At 43.4% G+C, this 14,506-nt stretch overlaps 1 long non-coding RNA gene across 1 annotated transcript in view; it reads left to right on the top strand.

Annotated features, from left to right (window-relative positions):
* LOC146185840 (uncharacterized) overlaps positions 1–14,177 on the top strand; it is a 59,882-nt gene extending 45,705 nt beyond the window's left edge. The window contains exon 4 of the long non-coding RNA XR_014707822.1: positions 14,114–14,177. This is a non-coding gene — a long non-coding RNA (uncharacterized LOC146185840). The remainder of the gene's footprint in view (positions 1–14,113) is intronic.
* The last annotated feature ends 329 nt before the right edge of the window (positions 14,178–14,506 follow it).

Genomic DNA, 14,506 nt, shown 5'->3' with positions numbered 1-14,506 from the left:
TGCAGGGTCCACAGACGAGTAAGCGAAAGAAAATGCAGCCTCCATCTCCTAAGAAATTCTTTGTTTTTGTGTTGTCGACAACTCACCTAACAAATTGCTAGTGCTGTTGCTGGTGTTCTGTCTCCAGGATTTCTTAGATTGTTCCAATAACAAAACACTTAGTTCAGGATTCTCAGTTAAATCAACTTCTTAAGTTCACCTAAGTCCTTCCATTGGTAGTGATCTATTCCAAACCATCAGTGTTCCGGAGTATCGTAATAATGCCCAAGAAAACACCAAGCACACCTTTTTTTTTTTTTTCAAATATTTAGAGTAAACACCTGGAAACATTATTCAGAGACAAAAAACAAATATAGTCAAGCCTGGTTTCCTAAACTGAGTTATTCCATTTAAGATACGCATTACTACTTCAGAAGAAAACTTTGTAGCAATATTCATTCTGGATTAAAAGCAGAACACTCGACGGACACTTTGTGACTGTCGCGGTTGGCATGCAGCAGCGGTTCTGCTTAAATAGCCCGGTAAACCGTTGCAACCCTAATTGTCCAATGTGGAGGCAGTGGTCTCAGAGGTCCAATCAGAGAGAGCGCTAATCACCCGCTTCAAATATGCAGCGTTGCAAGGGTGTTCCACCGCCGGGGAACTGGAGCCACAACGTCTTACGGTCGCTGCAGGGTTAGACACGTCGATCGCCAATGCTTCCTTCAAGTGCGCCGCTGTCATGCGGTGCAGCACTGAGGCTAGTCAAGGGACGTTATCCGGCGAAATTCGGTGTTCGGGGGAAATGGAATTCGAGCGGCTTGCTCGATCACAACACTGCGGAAGGAATAGGGAAGAGAAATGATCGTGATTAGTTGAAACGTGGTGAGAAGAGATACGAAAATATAAACAGGCGCTGTCTCTTGTTTCACAAGCACGAGTTGATTCCCATGTCGCTGAAGAAGCTGCTAAGAGCCAGCAAGTTGTAAAGAGCCTTCCGTATTTGTCGGGCCAAGCGCCTAGTAGTAAATCTTCCGAGAAAGGCTTGCTCTCCAAACTCTTCAAGGAAGGGACTGGCGTTGTGGTTTCACGCGCATACATTGCGTACACCAGTAATACATGCGTCAGAGGCGCCGTAATGTCACAGACGTAACATTCCGAGAAGTCCACCTGTCGATTAAATGCAAGTATTAGCACGTGACAGATAGACGTAAACACAGTCTATGGAGCAAGCATGCATGGTTGCGCGGAACTCCACACGGAACAGGAAATGAGATTTTCCGAACGAACCATTTTAGCCAACCCGTATGAACGTGTATGCGAGCCCTGAGTAGCGTGTATACCTCTGGGAACAAAGGCCCGGGGGGATTAATTCGCCCTATGTCAGTCCTCTTGACAACTCGACACGTGTGATGTTGTATTGTAAGTAAGTGAAGACATAAACGCCACAGTCGGCTCCCCCCCCCCCCCCCCCAGCCATTCTGTGTTTCTCTTCCTCGTTCTCTATCCCGCACGCGCGCGTACATTTCGTTTTTATCACAATGTAGACTCATGTAAGCACAACCTGCCGACCGACCATTACCTGGTCATGTGACCTATATCTAGCCTCTGGAAGCTGGATATGCAAACAATTATTTTTCTCCACAGACAACGCCGACGCCAGCTTCAGCGCCGGGTTTTGTGAAGAAGGAGGCCATTAGAACACGCTGTTAATAGGAAAAGTATTCACAATAAACCCACATTCCGCACAAAGATAACAGCGGTGTTCCCGGGGGCCGCACGGTACAAAGCCATCGGTCATGCAAGTGCGAGGCGATCTGTCATGTGTCATGGCAAGCGTCTTTTAGGGTCTACTCAAGTCCTCGATCACATTCACCTCAAGCGCGACCAAAGCTGGCAGAAAAGCCATGCTCGAACAAACTTTCGGCGAAGCTTGGGAGGGAAAGTTACAGAAGCGTGTCGTAACTTAGGATAGAAACAGCTGCGTAAGACATGTCCACGGGGCTGTTTTCGCTCGCGTTGGCTTCAAGTACAAAAATCGAGGCGACCCACACAAACTGCTTGATTTAGGAACCAATGTTCTTAAGGAGAACTATTGTTTTAAGTGGCACATTCTCTTACTCGCTATGCCTTTGGCGCTCAAACAGAAGCATTACTGGCTCCAATGACGCTCTTCACCACAGGTCTTCAAAATCTAAAAAATATTAAACGCTTAGTACTTCGGCGAGCAAGACTGTTGATATGTATGAAACGTGTGCGGCAACATGCGGATCAGGATTTGTTTCAAACGATCAGCGAGATATAAAAAAGGCTTCGGTGTTGGAATGTAAACGGTTTGTGCTACATATGTCCATCTAGGGCCATTAGGAAGTAACTGATCCTGATGTGTTCGACTGGTTGCAATAAGCTTACAGTTAATTCAACAAAGCAAATGCCTGCAAAAAGTAAAATAGGCACAAACTATAATATTGCAGTCTACAGAAAAAAAGAAAAAGACATGAGATCGCCTATTTCGAGCTGAAAATATTCTCCTGCAAAACACTATGACAACCTAAAGTAGTTGTAGCGTCAATTTGTGGACAATAAAAGGGAAAGCCGTGTTGTTTTCTACGTCGCAAACGAAAGTGAGGCGGGGTTGCTCCAAACATGGGGGACAAAAATTTGCAAGGCTTCGTAATAAAGATCGTCAAAGCCATTTCCTACTTCAACCTCTCGTGGAGATGACAAAATGGTAACACAACTCAATGATCGAAGGAGGAAATTTTTTATAATAAGTGTTTAATTTTAGCAGGACGATCTGGATCTCAGATAGTTCATATTAAAAGTGGAACCACAGCGTAAGAGAAAAGCGCACACAAGCAAGACAACATGACACGAAGCTGACTAACAACTCACTTGTAGTCAGCCTCGTGTCCTGCTGTCCTGTTTGTGTGTGTATTTCTATTACGCGGTAGTTGCAATTTTAATTTTGGGCCATCAGAAAAAACTTCCAACAGGTTCTCTTCCTTTCTGAAAAAGAAAAAAAAAGCACTACACAAGCCGGTATTGTCGCCGTACATTAACAAATCTTGAAGTGCGCTGCTCTAATTTCATGTAAACAGATATATAATTTTAGCTCGAACTCAAGAGACATACTGGTGCTCAGCCAGGTTTCTCAATATTATTGCGCTTATTGCATTTGAACAAACGTTTTATAATTCCAGCAGTTAGGAATAATAACTTGACAAATTAAATATAGCCTGAATAATTTGAACTCTAAATTAAGTTCATATTGAATTAAAATTTTGATTTCAGGTAGATCTGCGCTCATAGCCATAAGCATAAAGTTTTCCTCACTGTGATAAATATTAAGGCTCTTTTAAGCATTTCTGCGTGCGTATTTATTACCCGATATGCTGGTATATTGAAATGACCATCACAATCTACCTAGTGCGCCTTGCAGAAAACACAGGAATAACAAAACAGAAAGAATTATCAAAAGAACGCCACTGAGACATTTTTAGTGACAGAAAAAAGTAATAATGACGCTTTCCTAAGAAATAATGTCGCTGATGTACGCTTGTCTACACCGTCTTTTTATACATCAATAAAATCATAGCTTCGCATTTCTGCCGCCAGCACTCCTTGTCATTTTGGATGAACATTTATCAAGTGATAGAAGGTACTTTTCTCTGTCTCGGTTTCCATGCCTTAAAATACTCTTTGTAGCTTTCTTCGATGTCCGTAACCATTCAGTGTCTGTACATTCTCTTCCTCGGTGAGGATGGAGCTTAGTTTGCTGATTAATAAGTGCTCTCCAGACTCCTCCAGAAATCTCCTTCTCTAACGCCCGGATATTATATTGTAGGCACCAAAATAAATGGAATTCTAGTCTTTTTAATCATCTTTTCAATCATCGCGCAATATATTTGTATTTCCGAGGTTGATGACAACCCATACCTGCCTAGACGGCTGAAGATAGCTGAGTGTTCGGGCTGTAGTTACTATTTCGAAAGGACTCATCCAGCTCTGCTTTCTTCAAGTTATCTTTGTGTGAATGCCCCCCCCCCTCCCCTCCCTCCTTACAGCCATCTTAAGTGTAATTGGCGCTTGGTCGCCTAGCTGGTTACCATAGCTACCAACTGGCAAGCAGAAATTCCATGGTTTGCCGCGTAAGTCAGGAGGGCGAGCTGCGTGATTCGACTTACGTAGCCACATTGGGAAAGGTTAGTGCAGCGGGGTAATTTTGTACATGCGTCCAATGAAATACACGAAGTATAGCGAATCAACACAGTATGGGACATGTCAAAACCTGTCGAGGATCGAGCCGCAAAGCTTCTTAAGCGTCAAGAAGCTATGGCCGCCGAATGCCGAAATTGAGATATATGCAGACTAGCGGCTCATTGGAAGCGAGACCAAGTTAGGAAGGATCATTGAAAATAATTGCTTCTTCCTTAATTGTGAGTAGATGTTGACACTAAATTCCTATAGACATAGCACGTTGCCGGCAGGGGCGAGTAGGCGTCTGCTTTGGCGTATAACACGCAGAGCGATCACTTGTCGCAAGACACTTCCTACCTCTCCTTTCATCACGCTCCATTGATCGGCTTAATGAGTGTAACGGCATTGAAATTCAGAGTAATTCAGAAACGCACGCGTCCTTGCCGAGACGCGGGCCTGAGAAGAACGTAGGAGACGCAGCGCGTTTGAGTGCTTCCCGAGCATTTATACATCCACCTGCAGAGGGGGAAACGTACAAATGACGTCAGAACATAGTGAAAGAAGACGCAATTCCGAATCCCCGATTGCACTTCGAACGGCTGTCACCTCAACCGCCGGTGTTGAGCGTTATACGGGCGTGTGTGTGTGGTACAGAGGGGTCATTTTTTGCATGGTGTGGAAGCCATAGAAGGCAGAGGACTCGTTTTGCTGAATCTCGTTCAGTACCCGGATGTTCACATTTCGGCAACCGGATGTAGAGAAAGTGTGTCTGCATTACGCAAATTGATGCCCAAATGAAGCTAAATCAGTGACTGCAAGAAGTATAATCGATGCCCTAATGTTCGCTCTGGATGTTGTCTTGAGTCACCTCAAAATCTCCGATAACGGGCGGTAAAAGAACTTTATGCTTAAAAACTGGCGGCTCCACTGCGTGAGCCGGCGGAGGATGCAATGGGCATTGCATCGTACTATGGACAGCATGCGCATAGCTGTCTCAAAATCTTAACTGATAGGCCACAGCCGATATGCCCTCTCCTGCTGCTATCGGTATAAATGCCCACTGCTTAGTAAAGATGCGTTCTTTTCTTCCTTGGAATTCGGCGTACAATGGCATCGATACCAACGAGCTAACACTCGTTGTTTCGAAGTCTTCCAGATTGTGGCGGATTTTTTGTAGTGTACACACCTTTCCTTTATTTTCTTTGTATGTACTTAACTTCACTCAAAATATAATTTCTTTGATCCTCAGGCACTTTCCATGTTGGGTTGAAGAGTCCGCAATTAGCTTCCACTACTTGTGAGAAAGAAAGAAGAAACAAAAGATTCACTTTTCTGTCGCCAGACAAGCCGTCTGCCACACAAGCACTTCGTCTAGTCCGGACCACGGTAAATTATTCTTGCACCGTGGTCCGGACCAGATGACCGATGAGGACGAAGATGTACAGACGAAGATAACTTTCAATCATAATGGTCACCATATCAACGTTATATTTTTGATAAGGAGGGGGGGGGGGGGATATTTTATTGTGAAATTTAATGCCTCCGACATTAAAGGTGAGTCTTTTCTAAGGTATACCAATAGCAAATCAGCTCCAGACTTCTTCCAAAGATTAGCACACCGGACAACACGCTTTTTGATTTCACGCATTACATATGTACAGATTGTCGTCAGATGCATATTCTAAAATGTAGGCAGGACTTATTATTTGATAATATCGAAATGTTTGGTTGGTTTGTGGGGTTCATTGTCCCAACACAACTCACGCTATAAGAGACGCTGTAGTGGAGTGTTCCGGAAATTTCGACCATCTGGGGTTCTTTGAAGTACACTGGCATCGCACAACATATGGGCGTCTAGCTTTTCGCCTCCACCGAAAAGCGGCCGCGGAGGCCTGGATTCGATCCTGCATCTTTGGGCACAGTAGCCAAGCCCACTAACTCTGATGTAGAAATACCCCATTCAAAAAACAAACTAGACAATTGTGTCAAAAACACGACAAAATTTTCCGTAGTTCTGTGATAACGTCAGAATTTTCTATAACTGTTTAGAACTTTACAGTCGCTCTTTAGCACTTTGCTGTAGCTCTTTAGTTCTTCTGAAGCACTTTTCAGTAGTCCGTAGTTGCATAGTACTTTTCACGCTGCAAGCAGACATTGTCGGTTGAGATGTTTCAAGACGCACTCCCCGGATGTTCCGCGTATGGTTCAAAGTTCACACGGCCACCGTCCAGGCAGGAATTCCCTGAGCAATAGGTGAGCCGCTAACAATGTCCTCAATACCGACAATGTCCTCAATACCAAAATTACCGTAAAAGTGAGGGATTGGGAAAATTTCAAATGGAATTTAAAAAAATGCAGATTAAAAGCATACGTGTTTGCGCAGTGTAAATAGGAAAAACTCCGATAGGCTGATATTATTTGCAGCTTAGTAAAATATTCTCCTACAGATGTTTGTCTTTATCATGAGGACGACGATGTTAATGTTATCGGAACAAACGGTAATCTAACAGGCGCCGTTCGAGGTAAGCAACAGATGTAGCACGCTTTAAAACAACAGCCTGACGCAGGTAAGCTCTCCCAGAAAGCAAGAAATCTGATGTGAAAATACCAAAAGCATAGCAGCCTCTAACGCCCCAGGTTGAAAGTAGAACTGTTGGGGTAATCTATCAGAATTGTCAGTAAGCATAACGTACCTAACATCAGAATGCATATTTTATAGACAATCGCACAGGGTATTAATTGCGGACGCGGCATGGAAGCTATCAAGTGAAAACAAGTCCTTGCCAAAATTGACATGCACGAGCTGAGCTGCCAGGAGGGCAATATCAATTATGTATCAGACAGCAGCTTTTTTTCGTCGGCGCAGCACTGTGCTGCAGCAATGCGCGCATATTCCATTTAGCCACTTCTTAGATGATGTCAAAAGTACCGAAGCCCCACAGATATGGATATCGTGAAGCCTCCAAAGCCGCTACAGTGCTCCGGAAACCTACGAAGAAACTGACACACGTTCAAGCAAAAACTGGAGCCTTTCTTCACGACTACGCCCACTACACCACCCAGATCGAAAGCCGCCAAGACGGCAATCCTTCTCAGCGCCGCTGGTTAAGAGGTTCCGGGAGCCGATAACTTCTCCTTCGAAGCAGGTAAGAGCAATAAAAACTACCAGTCAGTGTTGCAAAAGTTTGAAACGGACTGCATTGAAGGAAACGAAGCGTACGAAAGGTACGTTTCTCGCCTGCGCATGAAGGAGAGCTTTTGTGCAATATATCCGGCAGTTAAAAGAAAAAGGCGAAGCTATACAATTTCGCCACACTGGAAAAATTCATGATAAGAACATGTTTGAGGTACTAACAATTCGAAGATAAAGAGAAAGTGCTGCTAGAAAATAACCTGACCTTACACAAGGCGGAGAAAATGTTCAAAGTGGCCGGGAAGAGGTCTCAACGTGGCGAAATGCTGCTTGGTCGAATGACACCCTGCATGTGGCATACGCCCGCAAATGTGAGAATGACCAGGAAACTTTTCGATGCTGGCATTGCAGCATGGCTCATGCGCAAGGAAACAGCCCGGTTTATGGAAATATATGTTATGCTTGCAAGAAGCCGAATCATTTTGCCGTATGCTGAAAGCGAAGCCAAAGCCGTACATAAAGTAAAAGAAGATAAGGTGAAGGAAGGGTTCGACATTTTAGATAGCGGCGTTTGTGGCATCAGTGACGGGACCGGTGCAAACTGGTCTGTTAGCGGAAACATACGCGGCCAGGCAATTCGATTCAAAGTGGACACAGGTTCACAAACAAACATGATGTTACTTTGTGACTCCTTACCTTCATTGAAAAAGCACTGCAGGACTGAAAGCGTACAACGGCAGTGATATCAAGCATGTCGGACTTGAGAGAGATGTTCTTGTTCTCAACGGTGTTGCACACGTTGTGACCTTCTTCGTAATTAAGAAAGGTCGTCAGGCCATACGAGCGCTCCGGACATAACTGTTTGGGCTAGTGTCGAAAGCCTGGGATTCGGTGGAGTGGACAAAGCACCAGAGAAATCCTTTCCAGACCTGTTTCAGGGTGCGGTTTGTATCAGATGGCAGTGCCAGATGGTTCTTCGTGCGGATGGTGTTTCAGTAGTGCCCCCAATGCGAATAGTACCCTCGGCTCTCCGGGAGCCTCTTCGACAAGAGCTGGAGTGCATGGAAAAGGCTTCCATAATCAAGAAGGTGGATGAGACAACCGAATTGGTAAGCCATTTGGTTATAGCGCGTAAGAAAGATGAAGCACTTCGTGTCTGCATGGATCAGAGGAAAATCAATGAGACGATCAAACGTGACCACTATACGATATTAACAAGAAAATTGAGTAAGGCAGAGCAGTGCAAAGTTATTTCTCCGGCTAGACGCGAATGAAGGCTTTCATCAAATTCCATTATACGAAGCTACATCGCGAGAGTGCACTTTTGCGATACTATTTGGGCGTTACCGATTTCAGCGACTTCCTTTTGGAGTTTCATCAGTGCGTGAAGTTTTACAGAAAACCCTAACTGAAATCTTCTAAGAACTCTCAGGCGTTCGCATATACATTGATGTCATTCTTAGTGTGTGGCGACATTGAGCCGCAGCATAACAAGTGCCTCCATGCCGACTTGCAGCCGGCAGACCATGTGGGCCTGACGTTTAAAATGCCGAAATGCGTGTTTGGGTTAAACGAAATTGTGTTCTTGTGCGGCGTAATATGTGAGCAAGACTTACTACATCCCGGTCTCACCTTAGTTGAAAGCATCCTCTCGCTGCCGGCGCCGACAAATAGACACTCGGTGCTCAGAATGGTGGGCGTTGATAACTACTTTCGCAAGTAGTGCGTCCGCCCCTGAGTGATAAGACTGTATTACTGCGGGGCCTCGTAAAAGAAAACGTCATGTTTGAAAGCACTGCGGAGCATCAGAGTGAGTAGACAGATTTGAGACGCACTTATAAGCCCTCCGTTACTCGCGCTTTTTTATGAAGCGAAGGGAACGAAGATTACTGCGGACGCTTCTGCACTGTAAAAACAAAAACACCTTTTTGGGCATTTGTCGGATTCAAAACAGCCTTACACCCTGGGTCTAGGGTGTTCGTGCCATTGGAAATCACCTATTGCATGCCAAAGGGGTGCTTTGGTTGGAGAATATGCCTTAGGGTGTTACGGGCAAGCAATATCACCTAACATGCTGGGGGTATATGGCTGCGTAACTTCGTAGCCTTTTATACACAAGCGGCGCTGCTAATATAACCCAACACCTAAATAAAGCACCAAAAGTAACGCTAAAATTAAAATTACACACGAGTGCTTTCTAAAAATGAAACAGAAACTGAAACAAAATTTCACCGCCAGGAGGCTGCCGGTAGCTAATTAAATTAAATTGGTTCACAGGAAGGGAAAGGCGCAGTAACTGTCACACTTGCTCTGTGGACACCCGAACCGCGCCGTAAGGGAAGGGAGGAAGGTGGGAATGAAAGTGGAAAGAGAGAAAGAGGAGCCGTAGTGGAGGGCTACGGAGTAATTTCGACCACCTGGGGATCTTTAACGTGCGCTGACATCGCACAGCACACGACGATGTCATGCGAACGCTCTTTTCAAATTTCACAATATGGTCGTTAGCTTTGTGGGGTGCGTTTCGACCACGTTTCGGCGAATGCTGAATGTGCTTCTTCGATTGTGTACCCTCGTGAAATGTGTTGCATTTCCCATGCATATGTGTTACAGAAGTGTGTACGCTTGTGAAGTGCCTTCTACATGTGGTGTTTAACGCAAACGGGCATTTATCGTGTCGGCAAGTGTCCGGGCTTCTTTTTGCTTTGCTCAGGCCGAAGGACTGCTGCACCGCTTTATGTTTGAGATGTTCGAAAGAAGAAGGCATGGACAATTTTTGTTTTCTGCGTGACTGAGAGGTATATGCGCCGACTACATTGCACTCGCGCTGAAATCGCACTAGTTGGTTCGGTGCCGGTGATACGAAGGCGGACAGCGTACTTTGCGGCTGACGCAATCGTCTGTAAAGGTAAGCCTATTCTCACGCATACTGCGCTTTGTGGGAACAGTGTCCTACCGGATTGCTGCATTCTGTGTCTTTTTGTGCCGGAACGCTCCAGAATGTGCAGAAATGAAAACGTGAGACACGCGCTTGTTTTCACCTGGCTGCCAAAATGACATCGCACATGTGGTAGATGTCGCGGCGAGTTACGCAGATTTCGCGCAAGAACATCAGTCTCAACTTTCTTGAGCAGAAATAATGTATGTGCTACGTTTCCTTGCATTTTGTACGCGCAGGAGGTTCACGAAACGATTTTCGTTTCTTGACAGTTTGATACTTGCGTTCAGTTCGCAACGACTTGGTTTTGTTCTACCGTTTCCGTTCGTGCGGCAAGGTCATGTTGGCGTACTACCTTAATTCTCCTAGCACTCTCGACTCCCCCCTCCCCCCTCCTCCCTTATCTCTTACACTTCGCGCTCGCTCTCCTGAAACCTCGTTCATGCTTCGTCGTCATCTTTCACTCGGAGCGCTGCGACCCCCCCCCCCCCCCCCACCCCTTTTTTTTATTTACTCGGAGCATAGGCGCGCATCGTCCTGCTGCTCGGGGAGCGTCCTTCCGCAGCCCTTCTGTTTAAACTTTTTGTTCGAGGAGGCTATGTTCGTTCTCGGCGGCCGTTCAGCGCGGCACGCCTCTGCGCTCGTGCTCTCAGCATCCAAGTGCGCTGGTCGGCCGGCCTGGTTGCATAATAGTTTATTCCAAACTGCGTAAACTATATGCCGCTATCATCAGCCTATGTTAACTTCCCCGCGTCTGGATTTGCCTTTTTTTAATCACAATGGGAGCATTTTTTATTTTACGGGGACCATATTTTACGGTTGCATGGAGTGTGAATTTGCATTTTTATTATGCTGCTTTTGTTATGGCGTTTACTTTCGCTCTCGAAGAATAATTTAGGTACGTATTTTATTTTCAGCAAGACTTCAATTAAGGCACTTGTACACGTGCTAAGTCAGCTGATGTGGTTCACACCATCCAGTTTTCATTATTTTTGCGGTCACATTTCAACATAACTGTTTGACCGCATTACTTGATTTTTGTAGTGTCTTTAGACTAGAATAAATGGATATTCCATACTGATGCCTCAACATTCAAGTAGAGGTCGACAGCTTGAATTCTGCGGCCAAATATTGTACCGGATGTTGCTATTACAGAGTTTGATTCTGACCAGATGTTTACTTTTTTTTTGTCTTTTGCTTAAATGTACATATGAAGCGGTTATCATAGCCTTAGTCGCATATGTTTACCTTCTTTGCTCATCACAGTGCGCATATTGCAGGCAAATTTGTGACTTACTGTTATAAAAAAATTGTAATGTATGTGTTGAAAGCAGTTTACTGATTTAAAGGGCCCAGAAAACAATTTGACTTTCATATGCTAACGATGCATGTCTGTAGATTGTCTCTAAGAATTGAAGCCTACTTTTTAAAGCTGAGCGGGGACCCTTAATTTGGAGATATATTACATATTTTATTGCCATTCAGCCGTGTGCCAAGTTGAGGGAAGGAGGATCATAATTTTTGGTTTGTTTTTTTTTTATATATATTAGACTTTAATTAATATTGCTTGCAGTTTGGCGATGAGTGGCAAAATACTGATGGTTTTTGCAGTTTTCTAACCTTAGTAAATATTTGTATTTGCTGTTTGCTAATGCCGGTTTTTTTTTTTTTTCAGATATGTACAAAGGCATCAATTGCCTTAGCTTTTGTACAATGATGTTTAATATTGAGTTACTTGAAACATTGAGTAAAATGAATTCTTTATGGCTACCATTCACACAAACTTGCAGTTCTTACATGACGTCAACATGCTGATCAAGAAGGACGGCAAAGAGGCAGTTGAAATTGGCCTTAGCAAGACACTTGGCTTGGTTTTGAAAGACACCATTCGTGCAAGAAAAAAGGACATTGCCCGGGTGCTCGAAGTATGTTCTAAGGAAATGCGTGAAAGGAGAAAGAAGCGTAAGTATTAAGCTGTTTCCTTCTGTTTGCTGCATGTGCTATCTAATTGGCAGTTTTTCGCTAAATGCCTACATTTTTGCCATTTTGCATTGCCTTATAGATATACTAAAAACATGGCTGAGCATCAGAAAGAATCATAAAACCATAACTAGCCTGTGCATTTCTTCATATGTAACAATTTTCGCATTAGCTAAATTTAAATTACTTATTGTTCTTCTCCATTGTAATGTTGCAGCCTTTTCGAATCTGTTCAACTAGTAGCAGAGAATTAGGTGATACCTGATTCAAATCTTCACAAGCTTTGATAATTTTTGCTGTCAGATGTTTGGCTTTCAGTTTGCGTGCCTCTACATGTTTTCAATTTTGTTTATTTGCCTTCCTAAATTAGACAATAAATTATCGCCTCAAAACTCGGCTGTCTCTTTTTACCTACAAGGAGGTACACCATTGTTTTGTTGCTTATTTCTATTGTAGATGTACAAACAGTATGCATTCTGCAACTCCTGGCAAACATTGGGAACCAGCCGGGAGCTCTGGATGTTATGTTTGTATCATTTGTAAGTTTTCTCTTTGTCATTTGAATATTCAGGAAGCCTACTTGAAACCGACATTACTAGCGAATTTTCTTTGTTTCTAAAATGGTTTACAGTCTAACTTGTAATATGTATTAGTGATTCATAATTCAAATAGAAATACTACACAAGTTTTCATCACAACTGTGAATTCTTTGCTGTGAAAGGATTATTTGCACTATAAGTACATTCAAAAGCACTTTTAAGATACTCCTGCCATCACATGCTTACCACGTCGTATTGCATACAAGAGTCACCTGATGAAGCACTGGTAATGTCAAGATTGGTGCAGTGTGCCATTTGACTAAGCACTCTGCTGCAGTGGACCAGCAGCGCTTTATCAGATGGCTCTTGCAGGCAGCTTGGTGGGGTTTAGCATGTGCTGGAAAGGGGTCTCTCAACCTGCTCATGCATGCTAGTACCTAACACGTTCCTAATGTCTGGAATATATAATCTGAGACTGCTTCAAAAGAAATATTTGCCACATTGTCTTATCCTACAGGCTTCTGAAGGTGGGTAATGCAGTTTAACAGTTGTTTTAAAAATGCTGTAATTTGCTAGCCAAGTTTGAAATGATGTAATAATTTTAATTCTTCTGAGATTAGGTTTACCACATTGGTTGGGAGAAAATACTGCTGTGTTTCAAAGTTCATGCTGTATAAATATAATGCCTTCAACTACGGATGCTAACATTTCATGCATTAACCATGTGGCACTGTCATAGACATTCTCATTTATAGTAAACATTCTCAATAAATCCAAATTGTTATTTTTGCAGTTCAAGTTAGTCAGCCTATTTTTAGTATTCGAACCTTTAGTATTTTAAAGTGCTCAGACTGCCTGCCGCTATAACGGTTACAACTTCTTGAACACTTGAGCTTCCTGCCGCCTCTTGAGGCTCACTACTGATGTTCTGGATGTCTATGCATACAATGTGCTATGCGTGGAAAATGTTTTAACATGCCATGCTTCAGTGTTGACATTTTTTAGAGCTTCTGCTGTTTGCTTGTTTGGTAATGCTCTGCTGTTGCACATGTAATTGTCGCTCAACTCAAAGCTCCAGTGTACACTTTCAATGAATAATGTGTGATGAAGTTTCAGAACTGCCACATAGAGCAGCGAGAACACTTTTTCCTTGTTACTAAACCTTAAATGTAAACACTTCAGGAAGCATTTCGATGACCTAGGGCTTGGCTGGTTCATACTTAGCACAAGAAGATGTGCAAAAATTCAGAAATGCATTATGTGTTATGTATTACATGCATTTTTTTTTGTAGTGCCCCATCACTAAGTATGCTCTTTCCACGTTTTTTTTTTTGTTTGGTTCTGCAGTATCTACTTGGCCAGTGCAGGGTATGCTGTAGGCCTTATGTGAAGCCTTCAATTGAGCCAGCTGTTAATATTTTAGTAGTAAACACCGTGCTCCAGTGCTGTTTATTGTTTATTTACATTTTTAACTATCATAATAAGCATTCCAGGTCATGTGAAATTAAAAGTTCGTGGGGCAGCATAGAAGTTCTCTAACCCAGGTGCTTTTGATGAGTGTAGCCATTGTTGTTTGATAAAATAGCTTGCATAATCTAAAATTACCATGCAACAGCATGCTGCATGAATAAAAATGGGTTGACCTTATGTGCTCTCTTTTATGACTTGATCGGACTGCTGGCTTTGTGCCTCCTGAACCAACCATAACAGTATACTCTGCATCGTTAATTGTGAGATAAC

The sequence above is a fragment of the Amblyomma maculatum genome, chromosome 6, assembly GCF_055883805.1.
Source record: "Amblyomma maculatum isolate TAMU_Amacu chromosome 6, ASM5588380v1, whole genome shotgun sequence".
Taxonomy (NCBI): domain Eukaryota; kingdom Metazoa; phylum Arthropoda; class Arachnida; order Ixodida; family Ixodidae; genus Amblyomma; species Amblyomma maculatum.
This window is presented reverse-complemented; position numbering and strand designations above follow the sequence as displayed.